Source organism: Acinonyx jubatus, chromosome C2, assembly GCF_027475565.1.
Source record: "Acinonyx jubatus isolate Ajub_Pintada_27869175 chromosome C2, VMU_Ajub_asm_v1.0, whole genome shotgun sequence".
In the NCBI taxonomy this organism is placed as follows: domain Eukaryota; kingdom Metazoa; phylum Chordata; class Mammalia; order Carnivora; family Felidae; genus Acinonyx; species Acinonyx jubatus.
The window spans coordinates 132,137,694-132,157,724 of NC_069384.1; positions in this window are offsets into that span (position 1 = coordinate 132,137,694).

Sequence of the window (20,031 nt, forward strand, 5' to 3'; positions counted from 1 at the left end):
TCACCCCTTTGTCTTCCCTGCCTTTACTGTTGGGCCCAGGGTCCCGGAGTGCTGAGAGGTGGCCCGGCACAGCTCTGGGGTCTTGGCGTTTCTCCTGCCCTCTCGGAATGGGGGACAGTTCCTGGGCTGCAAGTTGTTCCCCTGGACACTCAGCACGTGGCTGCCGTGGGCAGCTTGTGAGCTCTCCCTACATGTGGGCTCAGCCGCGTCACCCTATAGGCAGAGGCTGGCGGCCGAGCAGCCTCATTCTGCACTGGGGTGGGGGAGGGGTGTGTTCCCAGCCATGACTGAATGCCTTTAACTAAATTTCGAGAAGCCCTTTCTGAGAAAGCATTCCAGGCCAGGATCTGGGGTTGGGTGAGAAGTTATTAGACTCATGAAGAGCCTCCCTCATGTGGTCTTTCAGGACGGTGGGGGCTTGCCAGACGTGAAAGGCCAGAGGAGGCCCTGTGCTTAGCACCCTGTGCAGCTATCGCAATCATAGGGGCTGGTTGTCTGTATGTTTCCTGCAGATTTTCAGTCTTTCTTGGGTGCTGTGTCTTCCTTTCCCCATCTGTGCCTCTGCGTCTGTGGCTCCGAGTGTTTCTCCGGGGTCTCTGTGTCAGTGCGTGTCTCTGAACAGCTGAGGATCTTGCTGGCATTGTGAGTATGTGTGGGTATGACTGTGTGTCCCCCCCCCCCCCACCTCTCTCTCTCTCTCTCTCTCTCTCTCTCTCTCTCTCTCTCTCTGCGTCTCTGTGGCTAGTACTTTATCTTGGTCTGGCTCTCTCAGTCTGCATGTATCTGTTTATCTCTGTCTCTCTCTCTGGCTCTGTCTGGCTCTGTCTCTTGCTGTCTCTCTCTGGTCTAATACAGAAACCTTAGCGTGGGGACATGAGTGAGTCAGGACTGGCCGTGACTGGAAACCACAGGGAAACTAGCCAGGGCTGGTCTGTCTGAAGGAGAACAATCCATTTACTTCCTGGGGAAAAAGCCTGGGCACGCATTCTGTCCAGCAACCCCCACCCCCTGCCTTGCCTACCCCATGGATCCTCAGGAGAACTTCGGTCCCAGTTCTTGCCACCATGGGGGACCCCCCACCTACCCCCATCATGGGGCTGTTCTTAGACTGTGCAAAGCACCTCTGTACTCAGACTGGGCCAGACCTAACAGGGAAGAAAAGTAGCACAAGATAATCCAGTCTCAAGAGATGTTTAGGATTTGTGTGCAACCAATTAATCAATAAAATATACAGGAAATTTGAATAGTTTTGCTTGATCCCTGTAAGTCTACATGGTCATAAACAATCTGATAGATTTTACTGAGAAAACTTTACATTTGGGGTCACTTATACTCGAACAAAGGTGACCTTCATATTTACCTGTGCACTTAGGGGATGTGAGAACTGGCATGCCCACTGGGGAGCAGCTCCTGTGCCCCAAAAGTAGGGCACCCCAGGCGGCAACCAAGGGGGCCGAGCACCAAGATCTGTCTCCACCATACCTGATTCACCCTGTCCCCCACCCCCATCCCGTTACCCTAGGTACAGGTTCAGACCTCTCCTGTCTGCCCAGAACACCAGGGGCTGGCCCCTGACCCAGTGCTCTTTTGCTCTCTCGCCCTGCACCTAAGTGGTCACTACAATAACGACAGCAGAGAGAGGGCTGGGACGGGTGAGAGTGTGTCTGCAGGGGCAGATCATGGGGAAGCATCCAGGCTGCTGGCATTTGGGAATGGCTTCATCCAGGAGGGGCAGCTGACCAGGAGAAAGCTTAGATAAACAGCAGGAACGCCCACCCAGCCAAAGCCCAAAGGCCCTACAGTGGGAACAGGTGTGGAGTGTGTGTGCAGGAGGGAAGTGGAGAAAGCAACCACCTGTGGTCCATGCAGATCAGTTTGGGGGCATGCAAGGTGCCCGAACAGTGGGTGATGTGGGCAAAATAGTGTCTTATGTAGAAAGAGAAGGCTGGCAGCTCCAGGATCGGTGGCAGACTCAGAGGCAAAACAGGCAGCTAGAAAACAGACCATGAAATGATTAATACCTTCATGAGGCAGAGCTGATCGAAGGAGGCTGTGCCCAACCCCAGGGGCTAGGCTGTGTGTCTTGGCTGTGTATGCGCACATGTGCATGCCTCTGTGTGTATGCCTCTGGGCATACGCATGCGTGTGCATGTGCACAAGCCTCTCTGTGTGCCCATGTGCATATACATGTATTTGCACATATGTGCATGACCCTGTGTGTGCCTGTGTGCATATGCATGTGTGCACATGTATGCATGCCTCTGTGTGTGCCTGTGTACATATGCATGTACTTGCACATGTGTGCATGACTCCGTGTGTGCCTGTGCACATGTATTTGCATGTGTGTGCATGCCTCTCTGTGTGTGTGCCTGTTTGCATATGCATGTGTGTGCATGTGGACAAGCCTGTGTGTGTGCCTGTGTGCATATGCATGTGTGTGCTCATTCGTGCATGCCTCTGTGTATATGCACTTGTGTGCATGTGTGTGCATGCCTCTGTGTGTGCCATTGCACATATGCATATGTGTGCACGCCTCTGTGTACCCGTGTGCATATGCAGGTATGTGCACGTGTGTGCATGCCTCTGTGTGTGCCGGTGCATATATGCATATGTGTGCACATGTCTCGGTGTGCCCGTGTGCGTATGCATATATGTGCACCTGTGTGCATGCCTGTGTGTGCCTGTGCACGTGCATGAATGTTCATAGGCATGTGTGTGTGTATGTGTGTGGTATTGTTGCAGTCTTTCACTAAATTCCTATCCGTGGCTGGTCCCTCCCCTCTCTGTCCCTCCTCAAAGATCCTTCACTCTGTGAGCCCACAGAAAGGGTGGGCAAAGACGACAGATTTTTTAAAGCTGGGGAAGGGGATGAGGATCATGAAGACTGGGCCTAATCTATGTTCTCTCTTCCCCCATGAGTGTGAGGGGTTTACATATTCCAGCAAATCCCCTGAAATGTGTTCATATATTGGTGTTATTCACACTAGCCCATAAATGACTCAGTTGTCCACCAGCAGGGGAATGGCTACATCAGATGTGGTATAGCCCCCAGTGGAATAAAAAGGAACCACTGAGGGGACGCCTGGGTGGCTCAGTCAGTTGAACAGCTGACTCTTGATTTTGGCTCAGGTCATGATCTGATCCCAGGGTTGTGGGATTGAGCCGTCCGTCAGGCTCCATGCTGAGTGTGGAGCCTGCTTGAGATTCTCTCTCTTTCCCTCTGCCCCTCTCCCCTGCTTGTGTTCTCTCTCTCTCTCCCTCGCTCCCTCTCTCTCCCTCTCTCTCTAACTTAAAATGAAATGAAAAAGGAACCACTGGGGAAACCTGCAGCAACAGGCCAGTCTCACAGATGGTGGATGAGCAACAGAGGATGGGCCCTGAAAACTACACTCTGTAGGAGTCATCCCTGTGAAGTCCCAGAACAGGCGAAAGCATTCCTGGTGTTAGAAGGCACATCAGTGGCGCCTCAGGCGAGGAGGTGGGGTGACTGGGAGGGGTGAGAGAGCTTTCTGGGCTGAGGAAAGGACTCTGTATCTCGATGGGGCAGTCGTTAACATGGTGCAAGCACCTGTCAAAACTCACTGCGTGGATTCTTTAAGATCCACTTTACCGTATGTGAATTCTAACTCAGTTAAGAAAAAAATTAGGCTGCCAATTATGAAAAGAAAAAAAGAAGAGGGGACAGGAGGGGAGCAGAAAGAGCAGGATGTGGCTCAACTTCTCCAGGGTCCACTCAGGGTAAATGGAGGCATTGGCCAAACCTAAAAGCAGGCCTGACAAACATGATGCTCTCTGCTCAGTGGCTGTGGCTGGTCTGGGGTGGGGTGGGGGGTGGGGGCTGGGCACGGACCGGAGAATGAGGCTCCTTAAATGGCACCGTGGGTGCCTCCCCGGCTCACTAGTCCCGGCCTGATGTGGCCTGTGGGCAGAGCCTCCCAGGCTTTAGGAGCTGCCATAAGTCCTGATTTTTGTGTCAGATCTCCCTGTTTTTAGTGCTGGTACCTACAGTACTAATAGCCTACTGTTGGCCAGAAGCCTTGCTGGTCACATAGTCACCTAGGACATGTTTTGGATATGTATTGTATACTGCATTACTACAGTACCTGACTTTTTCTCAAATTTTTTCCTGATATTTCTAGCCTATGTGGTTTGTCTGTGGGTTTTTTTTCAAATTGTTGCAAATCTCCAGAACCTCTTCCCATGTTTATCGCAAAAAGCCCTCATTGAGGCGGACCCGCACAGTTCAGACCCCTGTCGTGTGAGAGTCCACTGCGATGCCTCAGCTGCAAATCAAGCAGTGGGCCTCGCGTCAGTCCTGTTGCCAGATAACCACCTCCTTTTAAATGTTTAATCCTTGGAGCCTTTATTATTTTTTTTAAAAATTTGTTAGTGTTTATTTATTTTTGAGAGAGACAGAGAGAGACAGAGTCCGAAGCAGGCTCCAGGCTCCGAGCTGTCGGCACAGAGCCTGACACGGGCCTGACTCACGAACTGCGAGATCATGACCCCCAACTGCAGTCAGACCCGTAATGGCTGAGTCACTGAGGCGCCCCCATCCTTGGAGCATTTCTGCCGATAGCAGGGCTGCTGGAGGTTCCTGTGCTTTGGGGGTGCACACATAGCAAATTCCTCATGTTCCCTGAGTCAAGCAAGTAGTCAAGAAAGCGGCAGAGCAGTCTGGGGCTGAGTTGGGAGGAGGCCAAGGAGTGGTGGATGCTCCTAAGAGAAAAGGTCGAGTGGGAAAGACCTCTGAGAGAGAATATCCTTTCTGTGCGAATGTGTATTTGTGTGTTTTCTCTGCTGTGGTTTGGGGGAGGGGCCAGAGTTCAGGTTTGGCTGGAAGGCTGGTCCTCTAGGACACCCCTGTGAGGAAAGCCCCATGGGTGGCTTCTTTGAGAAACAAGGCCCCCTCCCCCATACTGGGAGTACCCCAACGTTCTGCCTCAGCCGGGGCCCTGTGCCCCCCACCACCCCAGTCTGGGGGGCTGCTGAGCCCCCGTGGTCCTCTCCTCAGCCCCCAGAGTTCAAACGCTAGCTCCAGTAAGAGCCCACGGTGGTGGCTCCTTCCCCGCCCCTCAGGCTCCTTGCCTTTAAAATGGGCATCACAACAGCTGCAGGGACTGAGCGAGGCCGGGTCTCCAAAGGCAGCCAGGTGTGCGTGTTAGCAGCAGAGGGAACCTTCTGGCAGTGTGAAATCAGAACTGAGACTGCTCATGACAGAAACCATCCTGAGTGGGGTGGGGGCATGAAGAGGGCCTTTCTCCGCTGCCTGCTGAGTGCTGCCAGTCTTTCAAGGTTGCTGTCATCCGAGGCAAGCCCAGTGGGGAGAACCCACGCGTTAGAGCCAGCCAGTCTGGTTGGTGTCCTCTCTATGCCTGTGATGACAGAACACTGTGAGACCCCGGGCCAGTTACTGAACCGCCCTCTGCCTCGGTTTTTTCTTCTCTAAAATGGGATAATAGCAACATGTACCTCACAGGGTTGTTGCAGTGGTTAATGTATGTAAAACACTCCTAGTCCTAGTCTGTGAATGCTCACTAAACAGGCTTTTCCCTCCTGGGAAAACAATTTAAGGCCAATCATAGATGGGTGTTAATAAAAAAAACCTGTAAGTAAAAAAAAAAGTATTCTTTTTCAATTTTTTTTTTTTGTTTTTTACTCTTTATTTTTGAGAGAGAGACAGAGCATGAGCAGGGGAGGGGCAGAGAGAGTAGGAGACACAGAATCTGAAACAGGCTCCAGGCTCTGAGCTGGCAGTACAGAGCCTGCAATGGGGCTCGAACCCATGAGCTGTGAGATCACGACCTAAGCCAAAATCAGCCGCTTAACCAACTGAGCCACCCAGGCACCCCCAAAAAGTATTCATTCTTATTTTGAGTCACTGCAAGTTAATAACGTGGAGGTTTTGTCCTCAAAGGGAAAGTGGATACAAATCCCAGCTCAACAACATACCGTTGTGGCATCTGGAGTGTTGTTCTAGCTCCTCCCTCCCTCATCCCATTGCGGGCCCTGCTCCCTGTGCCTCCTGGGTCACATGACTTGTTCTGGCCAATGGGATGTTAGCAGGAGCAGTGCAAGCAGATGGCTGATACGTGTGTGTGTGTGTGTGTGTGTGTGTGTGTGTGTGTGTGTGTGTACCCGCGCCCACAGTGGGGCTTACTCCCTCTGGGGGCTGCCCCTGCTGTGGGAAAAATGTACCCTCGCGTGCTGGCCTAGGGACAGTGACATTTTAGGGAACCTTAAATATCTCCTTTAATTCTTACCACTCTCCTAGGAGAGGGTCTTGTCATCCCATTTTGCTGATGAGGAAACTGAGGCCCCACCGAGGTCCCAGGGTTTTAGTCCAATCACACCACTGGTTGGTGGCACCAGGAGACTGCACCCCTCTGGTCTCAGGGCAGAGCTTGGAATGTGAGCATCCCATGTGTAGGAGTTTCTCCAGGATCAGACTCCCCATTGAAGAATCCCATATCCCCAGTGGGCATGAGTGAGCTTCCAGAGCGGCAAGGAGGGTATGCACATTTCCTGCTCAGGCAGACAGGGGCACTGAATAGATTCTCTCAGAAAGAAAACATTTGCCCCAGTAAGTCTAATTAAGTGGTTAGTGTCTGGAGGGAGTGAGTTGCTCCTGTCACTGGGAGGTTTAGAAGTTGACAGCTGATGCAAGGTTAATTTCGTAAGAAGAGGCCAACGCCTTCAGATGCTGCCTCCAGGAGCCCTTGGATCTTGAGAGGACAGATCGTGCTTGTCTGCTGGTGGAGATGGAGAGAGGGGGTGTGGACAGGAATCCGGGGGCGGAGGAGTCTCCGGTGGTGCTGAGTCAGATTCCTCACCAGCCAGCTTGTCCCTGAGTGTCCCAGAGCCCAATGAAGCCTTTGATGTTGGCGATAAGTGGGAGGGGTCGGACAGGGTAGGGACAGAGGGGACACTGAGCAGGAAGTGGTTGAGAACAGAGATTTCACTGCCACTAACCAGCTGGCCCCATTCCCCTGACATCCAGGAGGGTGGGGAGTTGAAACTGCTTCAAAGGAAAGTTCTCATGTGAAAGTTGTTTCTTCACAAGACCCTGACATGCCACAGATCTTCCTTTGGGTCCATTCTTGTTATGACTCCCATTCATTCACAGATGGAGAGACTGAGGCTGAGTGAGATTAAATGACTTGACTAAGGTCACCCCACTGATGATCATACCCAGGTGTGTGTGACTTCAGTGCCATACTCTTTGGGGAAAGTTTGATTCAATTCTTCTTAGGCATAAAGCATATATATGTCTTCTGTTGGAATGTGTTCATTAAAATTAATAACATGATACCTTATTTTTTGGCATTAGAGAAGGTGGTATTCTTCACGTCTGTTTGCTAGAGCTCACTACTTGAAGCATTTTGATTTCTGTAATTGTCAAGGATTTGAGGTGAAAATCACTCTTAAACACGTGCCGTCTGTCATTGCCTTGTTGAGTCTTTTCCAGAGGATTCTGGTAACTTCTGTGAAGGGCACTCAGCCGCAGTGACACAGATGCCCTCTGATTTGCTGACATGAATTCGATTATTTATCCTGCACTGACTGGCTGCATTTTTAGCTTTATGGCATGGTTCTCCAGTCTCAGCCCTCTGTCATACCACCAGCTGTAACTCCAGCGGCTGTCAAAAGCCATCTCCATGCCTTCTAAACTGATGTGGACAGGAGACAACATGGCTAAGCCTTTAGGTGCGTGTAAAATATGCATTAAAAGGTGTGAGGTGATGGCCGACAGACCTTCTACAGGGGCTTTTTGACATTTACAAATTATTGCTTCTTCTCCACGTCTTGTCTGCTTTCTTCCTGACTCTCAGTTGTGTTAGAGTCTGTGTTGTTACATATATTACATCCAGATGAGTGGAGTTTTGTGCATGATGGTGAAGTCATATTAATGAAAACCTGTGGCTTGAGGCACGCAGAAAAAGTAAAGTCCATGCATCAAAGGACTTTTTACTTTTTTAACATTTATTCATTTTTGAGAGACAGAGTGCAAGGAGAGGAGGCGTAGAGAGAGACACAGAATCTAAAGCAGGCTCCAGGCTCTGAGCTGTCAGCACAGAGTCCAACATGGGGCTCGAACTTGGGAAGGGAAGATCATGAGCCGAAGTCAGATGCCCAACCAACTGAGCCATGCAGGGGCCCCATGTCAAAGGCCTTTTAAAAGCCTGTACACCAATGCTGTTAGCAACTTTATCTGTAACAGCCAAAAAGTACCAACAGCCCAAATGTCCTTCAGTGGATGAGTGGATGGAGAAACTGGCACATCCACACCATGGAATTTTACATAGCAACAAAGGGAGCGAACTACTAGGTGGAACTCGGATGGATGGCAAGAGCATTAGGCTGAGTGCAAATGCCAGTCCCGGAGAGGGATCACGTACGGACTATAGAACACTCTCAAATGAGAAAACTATGGTCCTGGGGACAGACCACCAGAGGCTGCAGCCGCAGGGGGGTGTGGGGGAGCTCATTGCGGTGATGGAGTCATCGGGCATCCTGACTGTGGTGGTGGCTGTGCGAGTCTGTATGTGGGGCGACATTTCATAGACACACACACACACACACACACACACACACACACACACACACGAGTGCATGTGAAAAGGGGTGAAGGTGGAGTTAAGATCTGCAGTTTACTTGATAATAATGCACCAACATCAATTTCCTGGTCATGAGAACTGTTCTCTGCATAGTAAGGTGTTACCACTGGAGGAAGTTGGGTGAGGGGTACATAGGAACTCTCTGTACACTAGCTGCACAACTTCTATGTGAGCCTAACATTATTTCAAAATAAAAAGGTAAATTTCTTTTTTTTTTTTTTAAGTCTACGTAAGAAAGCCAGTGGAAACACTGGATTACCTTGTGTTCTCAGTCATCTCTCTCATCTTTCCTTCCGACTGTGAGCTTTCCATTTATGTACAGTGTTGAAATGGAAAATCACTTTTCCCAAGTTCTTCTTCAGGTTTTTTATTAGTATTATTTATTATTTATTTTATTTTTTAATATAATTTATTGACAAATTGGTTTCCATAGAACACCCAGTGCTCATCCTAATAAGTGCCCTCCTCAGTGCCCATCACCCACTTTCCCCTCTCCCTCACCCCCCATCAACCCTCAGTTTGTTCTCAGTACCCCAAAGTCTCTTATGGTTTGCCTCCCTCCCTCTCTGAAACTTTTTCCCCCCTTCCCCTCCCCCATGGTCTTCTGTTAAGTTTCTCAAGATCCATATATGAGTGAAAACATATGGTATCCATCTTTGTCTGACTGACTTATTTCACTTAGCATAATATCCTCCAGTTCCATCCACGTTGTTGCAAATGGCAGGATTTCATTCTTTCTCATTGCCAAGTAGTATTCCATTGTATATATGAACCACAACTTCTTTATCCATTCATCAGTTGATGGACATTTAGGCTCTTTCCATCATTTGGCTATTGTTCAGAGTGCTGCTATAAACATTGGGGTACAAGTGCCCCTATGCATCAGCACTCCTGTATCCCTTGGGTAAATTCCTAGCAGTGTGATTGCTGGGTCATAGGGTAGGTCTATTTTTAATTTTCTGAGGAACCTCCACACTGTTTTCCAGAGCGGCTGCACCAGTTTGCATTCCCACCAGCAGTGCAAGAGGGTTCCCGTTTCTCTACATCCTTGCCAGCATCTATAGTCTCTTGGTTTGTTCATTTTAGCCACTCTGACCGGTGTGAGGTGGTATCTCAGTGTGGTTTTGATTTGTATTTCCCTGATGAGGAATGATGTTGAGCATCATTTCATGTGCCTGTTGGCCATCTGGATATCTTCTTTGGAAAAGTGTCTATTCATGTCTTCTGCCCATTTCTTCACTGGATTACTTGTTTTTCGGGTGTGGAGTTTGGTGAGCTCTTTATAGGTTTTGGACACTAGCTCTTTATCTGATGTGTCATTTGCAAATATCTTTTCCCATTCCGTTGGTTGCCTTTTAGTTTTGTTGATTGCTTCCTTTGCAGTGCAGAAGCTTTTTATCTTGATGAGGTCCGAATAGTTCATTTTTGCTTTTAATTCCATTGCCTTTGGAGATGTGTCGAGTTAGAAATTGCTGCAGCTGAGGTCAAAGACGTTTTTCCCTGTTTTCTCCTCTAGGGTTTTGATGGTTTCCTGTCTCGCATACAGGTCCTTTATCTATTTTGAGTTTATTTTTGTGTATGGTGTGAGAAAGTGGTCTAGTTTCAACCTTCTGCATGTTGCTGTCCAGTTCTCCCAGCACCTTTTATTAAAGAGACTGTCTCTTTTCCAATGGATACCACTGCTCTGTGTGTCTGTTTTTGTGCCAAAACCATACTGTCTTGATGATTATAGCTTTGTAGTAGAGGCTAAAGTCTGGGATTGTGATGCCTCCTGCTTTGGTCTTCTTTTCAATATTACTCTGGCTATTTGGGGTCTTTTGTGGTTCCATACAAATTTTAGGATTGTTTGTTCTAGCTTTGAGAAGAATGCTCGTGCAATTTTGAATGGGATTGCATTGAATGTGTAGATTGCTTTAGGCAGTATTGACATTTTGACAATATTTATTCTTCCAATCCATGAGCATGGAATGTTTTTCCATTTCTTTCTGTATTCTTCAATTTCCTTCATAAGCTTTCTCTAGTTTTCAGCATACAGATCTTTTACATCTTGGTTAGGTTTATTCCTAGGTATTTTATGGTTCTTGGTGCAATTGTGAATGGGTTAGGTTTCTTTATTTCTCTTTATGTTGCTTCATTATTGGTGTCTAAAAATGCAACCAATTTCTGTACATTGGTTTTGTACCCTGCGACTTTGCTGAACTCATGTATCAGTTCTAGCAGACTTTTGGTGGAGTCTGTTGGGTTTTCCATGTAAAGTATCATGTCGTCTGCGAAAAGTGAAAGTTTGACCTCAACTTTACCAATTTTGATGCCTTTGATTTCATTTTGTTGCCTGCTGATGCTAGGACTCCCAACACTATGTTAAACAACAGCGGTGAGAGTGGACATACCTGTCGTGTTCCTGATCTCGGGGGGGGGGGGAAAGCTCTCATTTTTTCCCCATTGAGGATATTAGCTATGGGCTTCTCATAAATGGCTTTTATGATGTTTAAGTATGTTCCTTCTATCCTGACTTTCTCAAGGGTTTTTATTAAGAAAGGATACTGTATTTTGTCAAATGCTTTTTCTGCATTGACAGGATCATATGGTTCTTTTCTTTTCTTTAATTAATGTGATGTATCACATTGATTGATTTGTGAATGTTGAACAGCCCTGCAGCCCAGGAATGAATCCCACTTGATCATGGTGAACAATTCTTCCTATATGCTGTTGAATTCGATTTGCTAGTATCTTGTTGAGAATGTTTGCATTCATATTCATCAGGGATATTGGCCTGTAGTTCTCTTTTTTTGCTGGGTCTCTGGTTTGGGAATCAAAGTAATGCTGGCTTCATAGAATGAGTCTGACGTTTCCCCTCTCTTTCTATTTTTTGGAACAGCTTGAGAAGGATAGGTATTATCTCTGCTTTAAATGTCTGGTAGAATTCCTCAGGGAAACCATCTGGTCCAGGACTCTTATTTGTTGGGAGATTTTTGATAACTGATTCAATTTCTCCACTAGTTATGGGACTGTTCAAATTTTCTATTTCTTTGTGTTTGAGTTTTGGTAGTATGTGGGTGTCTAGGAATTTGTCCATTTCTTCCAGGTTGTTCATTTTGTTGGCATATAATTTTTCATAGTATTCCCTGATAATTGCTTGTATTTCTGAGGGATTGGTTGTAATAATTCCATTTTCATTCGTGATTTTATCTATTTGGGTCCTCTTTCTTTTCTTTTTGAGAAGCCTGGCTAGGGGATTACAATTTAGTTTATTTTTTCAAAAAACCAACTCTTGGTTTCATTGGTCTCTACTGTTTTTTTGGATTCTGTATTGTTTATTTCTGCTCTGATCTTTATTATTTCTCTTTTTCTGCTGGGTTTGGGATGTCTTTGCTGTTCTGCTTCTATTTCCTTTAGGTGTGCTGTTAGATTTTGTATTTGGGATTTTTCTTGTGTCTTTTTTTTTTTTTTAATGTGAAATTTATTGTCAAATTGGTTTCCATACAACACCCAGTGCTCATCCCAAAAGGTGCCCTCCTTAATACCCATCACCCACCCTCCCCTCCCTCCCACCCCCATCAACCCTCAGTTTGTTCTCAGTTTTTAAGAGTCTCTTATGCTTTGGCTCTCTCCATCTCTAATCTCTCTTTTTTTTTTCTTCCCCTCCCCCATGGACTTCTATTAAGTTTCTCAGGATCCACATAAGAATGAACACATATGGTATCTGTCTTTCTCTGTATGACTTATTTCACTTAGCAGCACACTCTCCAGTTCCATCCACGTTGCTACAAAGGGCCGTATTTCATTCTTTCTCATTGCCACATGGTACTCCATTGTGTATATAAACCACAATTTCTTTATCCATTCATCAGTTGATGGGACATTTAGGCTCTTTCCATAATCTGGCTATTGTTGAAAGTGCTGCTACAAACATTGGGGTACAAGTGCCCCTATGCATCAGCACTCCTGTATCCCTTGGGTAAATTCCTAGCAGTGCTATTGCTGAGTCATAGGGTAGATCTATTTTTAATTTTTTGAGGGACCTCCACACTGTTTTCCAGAATGGCTGCACCAGTTTGCATTCCCACCAACAGTGCAAGAGGGTTCCCGTATCTCCACATCCTCACCAGCATCTATAGTCTCTGATTTGTCATTTTAGCCACTCTGACTGGTGTGAGGTGATATCTGAGTGTGGTTTTGATTTGTATTTCCCTGATGAGGAGCGACGTTGAGCATCTTTTCATGTGCCTGTTGGCCATCCGGATGTCTTCTTTAGAGAAGTGTCCATTCATGTTTTCTGCCCATTTCTTCACTGGATTATTTGTTTTTCGGGTGTGGAGTTTGGTGAGCTCCTTATAGATTTTGGATACTAGCCCTTTGTCCGACATGTCATTTACAAATATCTTTTCCCATTCCGTTGGTTGCCTTTTAGTTTTGTTGGTTGTTTCCTTTGCTGTGCAGAAGCTTTTTATCTTGATGAGGTCCCAATAGTTCATTTTTGCTTTTAATTCCCTTGCCTTTGGGGATGTGTCAAGTAAGAAATTGCTGCGGCTGAGGTCAGAGAGGTCTTTTCCTGCTTTCTCCTCTAGGGTTTTGATGGTTTCCTGTCTCACATTCAGGTGCTTTATCCATTTTGAGTTTGTTTTTGTGAATGGTGTAAGGAAGTGGTCTAGTTTCATCCTTCTGCATGTTGCTGTCCAGTTCTCCCAACACTATTTGCTAAAGAGACTGTCTTTTTTCCATTGGATGTTCTTTCCTGCTTTGACAAAGATTAGTTGGCCATACGTTTGTGGGTCTAGTTCTGGGGTTTCTATTCTATTCCATTGGTCTATGTGTCTGTTTTTGTGCCAATACCATGCTGTCTTGATGATTATAGCTTTGTAGTAGAGGTTGAAGTCTGGGATTGTGATGCCTCCTGCTTTGGTCTTCTTCTTCAAAATTACTTTGGCTATTTGTCCACGAATTTGTCCATTTCTTCCAGGTTGTTGGCATATAATTTTTCATAGTATTCCCTGATAATTGCTTGTATCTCTGAGGGATTGGTTGTAATAATTCCATTTTCATTCATGATTTTATCTATTTGGGTCATCTCCCTTTTCTTTTTGAGAAGCCTGGCTAGAGGTTTACAATTTTGTTTATTTTTTTCAAAAAACCAACTCTTGGTTTCATTGATCTGCTCTACAGTTTTTTTAGATTCTATATTGTTTATTTCTGCTCTGATCTTTATTATTTCTCTTCTTCTGCTGGGCTTGGGGTGTCTTTGCTGTTTTGCTTCTATTTCCTTTAGGTGTGCTGTTAGATTTTGTATTTGGGATTTTTCTTGTTTCTTGAGATAGGCCTGGATTGCAATGTGTTTTCCTCTCAGGACTGCCTTCGCTGCATCCCAAAGCGTTTGGATTGTTGTATTTTCATTTTCATTTGTTTCCATATATTTCTTAATTTCTTCTCTAATTGCCTGGTTGACCCACTCATTCGTTAGTAGGGTGTTCTTTAACCTCCATGCTTTTGGAGGTTTTCCAGACTTTTTCCTGTGGTTGATTTTAAGCTTCACAGCATTGTGGTCTGAAAGTATGCATGGTATGATCTCAATTATTTTATACTTATGAAGGGCCCTTTTGTGACCCAGTATGTGATCTATCTTGGAGAGTGTTCCATGTGCACTCAAGAAGAAAGTATATTCTGTTGCTTTGGGATGCAGAGTTCTAAATATATCTGTCAAGTCCATCTGATCCAATGTATCATTCAAGGCCCTTGTTTCTTTATTGATCCTGTGTCTAGATGATCTATCCATTGTTGTAAGTGGAGTATTAAACTCCCCTGCAATTACCACATTCTTATCAATAAGGCTGCTTATGTTTGTGAGTAATTGTTTTATATATTTGGGGGCTCTCATATTCAGCGCATAGACATTTAAAATTGTTAGCTCTTCCTGATGGATAGACCCTGTAATTATTATATAATGCCCTTCTTCATCTCTTGTTACAGCCTTTAATTTAAAGTCTAGTTTGTTTGATATAAGTATGACTATTCCAGCTTTCTTTTGACTTCCAGTAGCGTGATAGATAGTTCTCCATCCCCTCGCTTTCAATCTGAAGGTGTCCTCAGGTCTAAAATGAGTCTCTTGTAGACAGCAAATAGATGGGTCTTGTTTTTTTTTATCCATTCTGATACCCTATGTCTTTTGGTTGGAGCATTTAGTCCATTTACATTCAGTGTTATTATTGAAAGATATGGGTTTAGAGTCATTGTGATGTCTGTAGGTGTCATGCTTGTAGTGATGTCTCTGGTACCTTGTCTCACGGGATCCCCCTTAGGATCTCTTATAGGGCTGGTTTAGTGGTGATGAATTCCTTCAGTTTTTGTTTGTTTGGGAAGACCTTTATCTTTCCTTCTATTCTAAATGACAGACTTTCTGGATAAAGGATTCTCAGCTGCATATTTTTTCTGTTCATCACATTGAAGATTTCCTGCCATTCCTTTCTGGCCTGCCAAGTTTCCATAAATAGATCCATTACTAGTCTTATTGGTCTCCCTTTATATGTTAGAGCATGTTTATCCCTAGTTGCTTTCAGAATTTTCTCTTTATCCTTGTATTTTGCCAGTTTCACTATGATATGTCGTGCAGAAGATCGATTCAAGTTACGTCTGAAGGGAGTTCTCTGTGCCTCTTGGATTTCTATGCCTTTTTCCTTCCCCAGATCAGGGAAGTTCTCAGCTATAATTTCTTCAAGTACCCCTTCAGCACCTTTCCCTCTCTCTTCCTCCTCTGGAATCGCAGTTATGCGTATATTACTGCATTTAATTGTGTCACTTAGTTCTCTAAGTCTCCCCTCATACTCCTGGATTTTTTTATCTCTCTTTTTCTCGGCTTCTCTTTTTCCAGAATTTTATCTTCTAATTCACCTATTCTCTCCTCTGCCTCTTCAATCTGAGCTGTGGTCGCCTCCATTTTATTTTGCAGCTCATTGATAGCATTTTTTAGCTCCTCCTGGCCGTTCCTTAGTCCCTTGATCTCTGTAGCAATAGATTCTCGGCTGTCCTCTCTACTTTTTTCAAGCCCAGTGATTAATTTTATGACTATTATTTTAAATTCATTTTCTTTTACATTGCTTAAATCGTTTTTGATCAGTTCGTTAGCTGTTGCGACTTCCTGGAGTTTCTTTTGAGGAGAATTATTCCGTTTCGTCATTTTGGATGGTCCCTGGAGTGGCGAGGAACTGCAGGGCTCTTCCTCTGTGCTGTCTGGAGTAACTTGCGTTGGTGGGCGGGGCCGAAGTCAGACCTGATGTGTGCCCCCAACCCACCACTGGGGCCACAGTCAGACTGGTGTGTACCTTCTCTTCCCCTCTCCCAGGGGCAGGACTCACTGTGGAGGGGTGTCGCCCCTGTCTGGGCTATTTGCACACCGCCAGGCTTATGGTGCTGCTTCAATGGGATCTGGCGTATTAGCCGGGGTTGATCAGCAAGATGCACAGGGGCGGGAAGGGCAGACTCAGCTTGCTTTGCCTTTGGTGGTCCGCTTCGGGAGGGGCCCTGTGGCACCAGGAGGGAGGCAGACCCGTCGGAGGGATGGATCCATAGAAGCACAGTGTTGGGTGTTTGCATGGTGCAAGCAAGTTCCGTGATGGGAACTGGTTCTCTTTGGGATTTTGGCTGGGGGATGGGTGAGGGAGATGGCACTTCCCAGGGCCTTTGTTCCCCACCAAGCTGAGCTCTGTCCTCTGGGGCTCAACAACTCTCCCTCCCATTGTCCTCTAGTCCTCCTGCTCTCGGAGCAGAGCTGTTGACTTATAATATTCCAGATGTTAAGTCCTGCTGGCTGTCAGAACACACTCTGTCTGGCCCCTCTGCTTTTGCAAGCCAGACTCGGGCTCTGCCTTGCAGGGCGGGCTGCCCCTCCACCGCCCTGGCTCCCTCCCGCCAGTCCGTGTAGCACGCACTGCCTTTCTGCCCTTCCTACCCTCTTCCGTGGGCCTCTTGTCTATGCTTGGCTCTGGAGAGTCCATTCTGCTAGGCTTCTGGCAGTTTTCTGGGTTATTTAGGCAGATGTAGGCGGAATCTAAGTGGTCAGCAGGATGCCGTGAGCCCAGCATCCTCCTACGCCGCCATCTTCCTCCCTTATTTCTTGAGATAGGCCTGCATTGCAATTTATTTTCCTCTTAGGACTGCCTTTGCTGCACCCCAAAGGATTTGGATTGTTGTATTTTCATTTTCATTTGTTTCCATATATTTCTTAATTTCTTCTCTAATTGCCATTCATTCTTTAGTAGGATGTTCTTTAACTTCCATGCTTTTGGAGGTTTTTCAGACTTTTTCCTGTGGTTGATTTTAAGTTTCATAGCATTTTGATCTGAAAGTGTGCATGGTATGATCTCATTTATTTTATATTTATTGAGGGCTGTTTTGTGACCCAGTATGTGATCTAGGAGAATGTTCCACGTGCACTCAAGAAGAAAGTATGTTCTGTTACTTTGGGATGCAGAGTTCTAAATATATCTGTCAAGTCCATCTGATCCAATGTATCATTCAAGGCCCTTGTTTCTTTATTGATCCTGTGTCTAGATGATCTATCCATTGTTGTAAGTGGAGTATTAAAGTCCCCCGCAATTACCACATTCTTATCAATAAGGCTGCTTATGTTTGTAATTATTTTGTATATTTAGGTCCTTCGAATTCAGGGCATAGACATTTATAGTTGTTAGCTCTTCCTGATGGACAGACCCTATAATTATTATATAAAGCCCTTCTTCATCTCTTGTTACAGCCTTTAATTTAAAGTCTAGTTTGTCTGATAGAAGTATGGCTATTCCAGATTTCTTTCTTATACTACTTAAATCTGTTTTGATCAATTCTTTAGCTGTCACTTCTTCCTGGAATTTCTTTGGAGGAGAATTCTTCCATTTCATCATTTTGGCTAGTTTTCTGTCCCTTATGAGTTTTAAAAGCTTGTTATGTGCTGCACCTGCGAGTACTCCTATATTAAAGGGGGGTCATACAGTGTCCAGGGCCTGGCCCTTCAGGAAGTGATTTTTGGAGAGTGTTACTTGCTCTCTGTTGTTGTGACTTTGGTTATTTTATTTCCCTACTCGTAGTGATGTTTTGGACCCTCCGTCAGGTGTGCTTTGATTTGTTCCTTGAAGTAGCCCTGTAAAGGAAAACAAACAGGAGACAAAAACACGCAAACACACAAGCAAATAAAACAAACAATCAACAGAAAACAAAAGTCTAAAAACAATCCAAAAGCAAAAACCAGAAACACAGTAAAGAACAGGGTGGAGGCAGTGCTGATGGAAGAGCACATACAAAGAGAGAAATGACAGGGGCGGGGGAAAAGAAGAAATAAACATTGACTGGGCAGAGAGACTAAAAGGCTTAATCCAGAGAGAGAGAAAGGAAAATAAGAAAGGAGGCGGGGAAAAAAGAAATGAACATAAAGTTACCCAGACAGAGAAACTATATGGCTTGATTATTCCAGAGAGAGAGAGAAAGGAATGTAAAGAAGGAGGTGTAAAACATGTATGAATAAATATGTCTGTTTAAATATGTCTGTTTAAACAAACCAATAACCAGAGTAACCAGCCTAGAGGAGGGAAGAGATAAGGAGGAGAAATTGGGGGGAGAATTTATCTATATATCCAGAATTGACCTAGAATTAATCCAGGCAATGCAGCAGCGCTGGTCTGGAGAAGGAGGCCGTATAGTTCCACAGCGTCTATCCCGCTCCAGTAGATATGCAGTTACCTGGCGTGGAGGGCACGGTCTGGTGTAGGCTGGTCCTGTCTCCACCGTGGGCCCCGCAGACCGATCCCCGAGGCCCCGCCTTATTGGTGGTGGGGAGAAAAATGGCGACCCCCCAGTCTCTTCTCCACGACATGGTGTCCCAAATCACTCCTTTGCAGCCCTCCTCGCTGTGCCAGGGCACAGACGAGGCTCTCTGTCTTGCTCCACCGACTCCCTTGCCCCGGAGGCTTGGCTGGGAATTAAACTCCTGCTCGTGCGCCCCAGTACTGGGGAAGCATCTCCCGATATGAGGTCCCAGCTGGTTTTGTCCTGTGCCGAGCCCTTCAGGGGAGGGGACCGGTTTCTCCTGCTGCAGACTGGGCTGCTGATCTACCACGGAACCCAGGAGTGGCTCCCCTCCTCCCCAGGTGTGCAAACAGGGCAGCGGACCCCAGTCCGAAGATGGGATCTGTCGTTAGAGATCCTGTAACCTGCAGTTAGAGATGGGATCCTTCTTCGTCCAGGTCTGATGTTTTTTCTCTTGTCCAGATACAGTCCTACGCTTCCCCAGCCTCTCTTTCTCTTCCCTTTGTCTCTCGGCAGGAGGTGATCCGTCCCCTCCATGCCTACATGGCCCGTTTTGTCTCCCCTAGTTCACAATCACTCACCTATGGTCTCTCAAGTTGTCCCATTTTCTTCCTGGTAGATTCAGTCTCTTTTCCTCCCAGACTCTTGGGGTTCAAAGTCCTTTGGCTTCAGCCCTTCTTTATTTGGGAGACACGGGAAGTACAGATCCCCCTACTTCTCTGCCATGTTGGCCGAGTCCCTATTACTTATTATTATAAACATAATTATTCACCATGACTCTGAGCTCTTCATTTACCCAAACCAGTGACCCAGATTTGTAACATCTATGAGACCAGAGGAGGCTGGGGTGGAGGACTGGCAAGAATGGTGACATTAGACTATCACCTCCATAAGGACCTGTTTTTTTTTCACTACTGCTTCCCTGGTGCCTAGAATGGTGTCTGAAATACTTGTTGAATGCATGTGTATGCAGAAATATGTGTCCATAGATCCATAGGAGATGCATACGTTCTGTTGTTGGGTACTCACAATTATATTTGATTATATGCAGACGGAAGACAGTTTCATTGAGAGAGAAGAGGGAAAGGGAGTGAGGGAAGGGGGACAGGGAGGGGAGAGGAAGATATTTACTGAACACAATGCGGAACGTTTCTCGGGCCTCTTCCCAGACAACCCCCGCCCCCACTGACCAGCAGCAACCACTCTCTGAGGTCCGTCACTATAGACTCATTTTTGTCTTTTCCTGAACTTTATCTAAATGGAATCCTAGTAGGGACTCCTTCTTGTTTGGTTTTTGTAGCTCACCCTTATGTCCATGAGGTCCATCCATGCTGTGTGTACCCAAGGCTCACTCCTTTGTACTGCTGAGTGGCTCTCCGTCACCTGGCCGTTCTGCCATTTGCTGTCCGTTGATGGACTTTTGGGTGATTTCCAGTTTGGGGCTACAGTGAACAAAGCTGTTGTGAATGGTAATGTGTAAGTCTTTTTGTGAGGCATGTATTTCATCTTTCTTCAGTAAATACTTAGGGGTGTGATTGCTGGTTAAGTGTATGTTTAACTTTATTAGAAGCCCCTGAACTATTTTACAAAGTCATTGCACCATAACTCCCACTAGAAATCATGAGTT